Raw genomic sequence first — 5,379 nt, forward strand, 5'->3', positions numbered from 1 at the left:
TCTATTGTGACAATCGTATGGTTTTGTCTTTGGTTCTGTTTATATGCTGGATTATGTTTATTGATTTGCATATGTTGAACCAACCTTGCATCCCAGGGATGAAGCCCACTTGATCATGGTGAATAAGCTTTTTGATGTGCTGCTGGATTTGGTTTGCCAGCATTTTATTGAGGATTTTTGCATTGATGTTCATCAGGGATATTGGTCTAATGAGCCAGGCACAAGCTTCCAAAGAAGTTCTCCTGAGTTCTACTCAGTCTTATAGAACACAAGCCCAGCTGCTGCTAAAAGTAAGGCAGCTTGAAATTTCTGTACTGGGTGAAAGGTGGCCACAGTGTCAGTGACCTGCTTACTCCCCTTCTGGAAATGGGACTTGGTACTCTGCTATGCATCTGACACCATTGAGAAAGGTTATTTGAACTCAGTGGAGCTGGTAGCAAAAGTCTAAATGCCTACTGGCTTACAACTAGAACATATGAACCCCATTGGATTGTCATAGTGTAGTGTAGAATTTATCTGTTTTTTTTTTTAATCTCCAAAACTTCTTCTTTTCTTTCTCTTTTAAAATGCAAATGAGAATGGCACTGTTGTCTCAGGGTTTTAAAGAGCAGAGAGTGCCTGTTGTGCAGTGATGTGTGACTGAATACAGCAAGGAGGTTAGAGACACATCGTCAAGAGCTAGGTGCAAATCCATGGGCTTAAGAAGGCCATGACTTATTTACAACTTCTTATTTGCCACTGGCATCATTTGAATTTTTATGGGTTTTACTAAAGAGCAATATACATATATTGTTCTCTTTTGGAAAACAATCGTGTCTGAAGTGTTCCTGAGATTCCTGTAACTGTTATCACTTTGCTTTCGCAGTTCCAGTTTAGCACAGAATAAAACCTGGACTGTATGTGTTTGTGAAGATTTTGTGTCTACATGGTCATCAGGTAAAATTCCTTTCTGTGTTGTGAAAAGAGGCAGACTGAAGTCATTAGTCACTGCCAATGTCGTATCAGTTCTTGCTGGCTTACTCTCATAGCACTGGAGACATTAATAAAATGGGCTGCCAAGGGCCCTTGCAGGCAAACTTGTAATGTAGGAAGCAATTATCTTTGGTTGATTCCCTCTCAAAGGCAGTGGGTGTTGTAGTGTCAGTGAAAAGAATTACGATCATTGGCTCTGCAATCAGAGAGATCTATGATTGGATTCTGTTTCTTCATTTATTGGTTCAACAAATACTTAGTAAGTACCTACTAAGTGCTGGCTTCTTTTCCAGGCATTGAAATGCAATAGTAGGAAGGAAACAAACATGGGTGCCTGCCTGTTAGTTGGGGAGGCAGCCACTAGCATCCAGGTGGCAGGCTCGAGGCTGAGCCTTATGCTGAGCAGTTTTTTACCTTTCAGCTGCAAACCTTCCTTTCTATACAGTACTCCATGGGACTGGGCTAGGACTCTTTCTCCTTTGCCCACTGGCTTCCTGTAAGGGTCTATATATCAGTCTATCTGCATGCTGCTGATAATGACATACCCAAGACTGGGCAATTTACAAAAGAAAGAGGTTTATTGGACTTACTGTTCCACATGGCTGAGGAGGCCTCACAGTTGTGGTAGAAGGCAAGGAGAAGTAAGTCACATCTTACGTGGATGGCAGCAGGCAAAGAGAGCTTGTGCAGGGAACTCCTGTTTTTAAAACCATCAGGTCTTGTGAGACCCATTCCCTATCACAAGAACAGCATGGAAAAGATGCACCCCCATGATTCAATCATCTCCCACAACAGGTGGGAGTTACAAGGTGAGATTTTGGTGGGGACATAGAACCAAACCATATCAGTCTGCAAATAGGGATGCTAGAGGGAGACTAGCATCTAGTGGGAGAAGGGGCTTTCTTCTTGTTTTTTTTTTTTTTTTTTTTTGTTGTTGTTGTTGTTGTCGTTCCTCTCAGCATCATCCCAACAGTAACCTTGGCCTGACAGCAGCAGTTGGTTCCAGTCTCCAGCCTCTTTTGAAAACCTGAGAGCCAGCTTGTTAGTATGTTCTCAGAAGTAATAGCAAGAGCTGGGTCATGCTCCTCTTCAGAGGTCTAAGCCCCAGCTCTTTCTCTGAGCTTCTGGGCTGTGATTATTCCAACTTCTTCCCTGAACAGCAGCTGCTCCTGCTGTTGTACATCAGAGTTACTTCTGCGATCCCTGTTGCCTATTCAGCCCTCCACCATCTGGAAAACCAAGTCCCTGTAGTAGATTTTATGTTAAAATGCTTCATGTGGTTTTTGTTTTCTTGACAGAATCCTGATATACTCATACCATACAAGCTTATCTTAAGATATTCGAGCTTTGTAACAAAGATGCTGGGGAATAGTCAACTGGTTATGAAGCACATCATCTTGGTACATTCACCATTTTCAATAATGAAAAAAGAGCAAGAGAGTACATTTATGTAGTCACATATTTTGTATAATTTGAAAGAGGGGAAAGTAAAAATGCCTGTGCTTACTTTCAACAGATCAACATGACATTTTTGTGAAAATGAAACACATCAGGGGTAGCTTTTCTTACACATTTGTTTAGACCTACAAAAGAAATAATTTCATGACCTACCAAACCATAACTGGATAATATAAACCCATATTCTTCCAGTTTTGTTTATTGGGAACAAAGCTTCTGCTCATGGTCATTCTTCAACCTCTTTTCTGCAAATTCATTTTATTTCTATCATCTCCTTATATGATATAGATTAATTTAACCTGAATATGTGTGGATTCTATTGTAAATAATGTGTTTAACAACAATCAATAATGCACTCATATCCACTTTTAAGCCCTGCCCTTACTACTTCTTGATGTTAATTTCTAAGTATAGAATATGCTTTTCCCTAAATGCAATCTAGCATGTAATGCACTGGATTTTGGAGAGCCAACTTTATTTAAATAGGATCAGTGACTCCCTCTCAGATATTGATATGCAATTTCAATCCTGTCAGATCCATAATTATACACTTAATAATCTTCTACTATGAAAGGAAAACAGTAATCTGTCTATCTGGCTAGCTAGCTACCTATCTAAATATCAAGCCTGCCTGTCTCTCTATTTGCCATGCCCTTTTAAAGTTGCTTTAACATGTTCTAATAGATGGAAGTCTGGCAAGAAGATATAGGTCTTTGTTCACAGACAATAGGAAAAAGTCTAAAATGTATAAGCTCAGTTTCACTTAATTTTAAAGATAAACAAACAAGGTGCCTCTAAGTGAAAGACTAGAATGGGTTTAATTAAGAATTAAATGTCCCTTGATGAGCCCTTGTACAGATTTTATAAGTTGCTGTAGTTCCCAAGAACTAAAAAGTGAATCACTATAATGACTCAGTAACATACCCTTTTATAAGTCAGATTTTACCATTTCTTGTTAGTTTTGATTGAGGAGGACTTCTTTAAATTGTCAGATGAAAGATCATGAAAAAATAATCATTGATGATAGATCACTGTGTGATTTTGGCATCTAACTCAGGCGATAAAAAACTGGTAAGTTAGAACTCTTCATTTCCATCAGATGATTACTCAGCACTTATATGCATTAAAAGATGGTAATAAAGATTGAACTGATGTTGAATCCTGTTTCATTTCACCATTAAATAATATTGATCCAAGCTTACCTTAACTGAGAAAGAAATATGGTGCATTCAGAAGTGGATTTCCAATAGCATTTTACTTTGTACAATAATTACATTTCAAAATTTGAAACATTCATTTAATCAACCATGTACCACTAATAATTGTAACAATAACACAATACAGAAAAATAATTTAATACTTACAGCTTCATGTTTACAAAACAAAAAAAACTTTTTTCTTATAATTTTCAGTTTCAAAATATATTTATAGCAGAGAAATATGATAGGGCTATCAATAAAATATTTCCAAGCATAACATCATATTACATTAGGGCAAAATTATGTGAAGGAAGTGGAAGGAAAAAACTTCACAAAGAGGCAAAATATTGGGTAAAATGTCCAGTCATCAAAGAGCATGGTCATTGATATTGTTTGCCTCTGTGCCTCCACCCAAATCTCATCTCGAATTGTAATCTCCACATGTCAAGGAAGGGATGTGGTGATGATTGGATCATGGGGGCAGATTTCCCCCTTGCTGATCTCGTGATAGTGAGTGAGTTCTCACAAGATCTGGTTGTTTGATAAATATCTGACACTTCCCCCTTCTCACGCTCTCTCTCCTGCCCCCTTGTAAAGAAGGTGCTTGCTTTTCCTTTGCCTTCCATCATGACTGTAAGTTTCCTGAGGCCTCCCCAGCCATGCGGAGTGGTGAGTCAATTAAGCATCTTTTATTTATAAAGTACCCAGTCACAGGTAGTATCTTTATAGCAGTGCGAAAACGGACTAATATAGTCGTGTATCTTTTAAATAGATGATGATGGGTATAAAAACACTATGGCATTCAGATTTCTGTTTTGTTTTGTTTTTTTTTTTAGTGTACTTTAAGTTCTAGGGTACATGTGCACAATGTGCAGGTTTGTTACATATGTATACACGTGCCATGTTGTTGTGATGCACCCATTAACTCGTCATTTACATTAGGTATATCTCCTAATGCTAGCCCTCCCCCCTCCCCTCACCCCATGACAGGCCCCAGTGTGTGATGTTCCCCTTCCTGTGTCCAAGTGTTCTCATTGTTCAATTCCCACTTATGAGTGAGAACATGCAGTATTTGGTTTTCTGTTCTTGTGACAGTTTTCTGAGAATAATGGTTTCCAGCTGCATCCATGTCCCTACAAAGGACATGAACTCATCCTTTTTTATGGCGGCATAGTATTCCATGGTGTATATGTGCCACATTTTCTTAATCCAGTCTGTCATTGATGGACATTTGGGTTGGTTCCAAGTCTTTGCTACTGTGAATAGTGTTGCAATAAACATACCTGTGCATGTGTCTTTATGGCAGCATGATTTATAATCCTTTGGGTATATACCCAGCAATGGGATGGGTGGGTCAAATGGTATTTCTAGTTCTAGATCCTTGAGGAATCACCACACTGTCTTCCATAATGGTTGAACTAGTTTACAATGCCACCAACAGTGTAAAAGTGTTCCTATTTCTCCACACCCTCTCCAGCACCTGTTGTTTCCTGACTTTTTAATGATCGCCTTTCTAACTGGTGTGAGATGGTATCTCATTGTGGTTTTGATTTGCATTTCTCTGATGGCTAGTGATGATGAACATCTTTTCATGTGTCTGTTGGCTGCATAAATGTCTTCTTTTGAGAAGTGTCTGTTCATATCCTTTGCCCACTTTTTGATGGGGTTGTTTGTGTTTTTCTTGTAAATTTGTTTGAGTTCTTTGTAGGTTCTGGATATTAGCCCTTTGTCAGATGAGTAGATTGCAAAA

At 38.6% G+C, this 5,379-nt stretch overlaps 1 long non-coding RNA gene across 1 annotated transcript in view; it reads left to right on the plus strand.

Moving 5' to 3' along the window:
- LOC108515019 (uncharacterized) overlaps positions 1 to 5,379 on the plus strand; it is a 12,324-nt gene that overhangs the window by 3,748 nt on the left and 3,197 nt on the right. Inside the window, exon 2 of the long non-coding RNA XR_001881412.1 lies at positions 866 to 936. This is a non-coding gene — a long non-coding RNA (uncharacterized LOC108515019). The remainder of the gene's footprint in view (positions 1 to 865; positions 937 to 5,379) is intronic.

Source organism: Rhinopithecus bieti, unplaced genomic scaffold, assembly GCF_001698545.2.
Source record: "Rhinopithecus bieti isolate Rb0 unplaced genomic scaffold, ASM169854v2 scaffold_34297, whole genome shotgun sequence".
NCBI classification, from domain to species: Eukaryota; Metazoa; Chordata; class Mammalia; order Primates; family Cercopithecidae; genus Rhinopithecus; species Rhinopithecus bieti.